The sequence below is a fragment of the Bison bison genome, unplaced genomic scaffold (assembly GCF_000754665.1).
Source record: "Bison bison bison isolate TAMUID 2011002044 unplaced genomic scaffold, Bison_UMD1.0 scf7180017864492, whole genome shotgun sequence".
NCBI lineage: Eukaryota > Metazoa > Chordata > Mammalia > Artiodactyla > Bovidae > Bison > Bison bison.
The window spans coordinates 1,920,032-1,920,741 of NW_011495051.1; positions in this window are offsets into that span (position 1 = coordinate 1,920,032).

Here is a 710-nt window from a genome sequence, read left to right on the forward strand (position 1 = left end):
GGGGGAACCGGAGAAATGAAAGTGACACGTGCGCCGCGCCTGGTACCTGCCCGGCCGCGGGCTGAGCGCTGGGCTCCGACCGGCCCTGAGCGCGACCAAGGTCTCCACTTCACAGATGCGGAAACTGAGGCCCGCGGGCCCTCATCTGTGAGACTTGCCTGCCTGGGGCATAGGCCGTGGCTCAGTCTGGAGTGAGGGTCCCTGGCTGGAAGACCCCTTTGCCTAGGGCCATTTGGGGTCCGGACCCCCAATTGCTCGTCTCCCTCTCTTTTCCGCAGCAAGCGGGCTCAGAGAGGCCTGGTTATCCTGGCGCCACCCAACAAGTCTGGCAGTCAAGCTAGATCTGTCCACGCTGTTGGTCTCTCTCCAGTCCTGGCCCCTGCGGTGGCCAGAGGCGGTGCCCGCGTCTGAGCCCGGGCGCCCCGGCTGGCCGGCGGGGTGTGCCCACCGGCTGGCTGCCTCTGTGCTGAGGACAGGACGAATGGACTCTAAAAATAGCCTGGGAGGAGGCGAGGGCTATTTTTAGCCTACGTGGCTCGGGCCCTCCCAGTTCCCGGGTCAGCAGCCCTCGGGCCATGGCAGTGAGGGGGGTGAGGGACTCCAGTTTCCAGGGTCCCTACGGCTCCTGGGCATCCCGACCCCTCTAAGTCCCTTGATCGCCCACCAGGGAAGCCTCTTCTGCGCACAGCCAGTCCTATGTGTACCGGCTG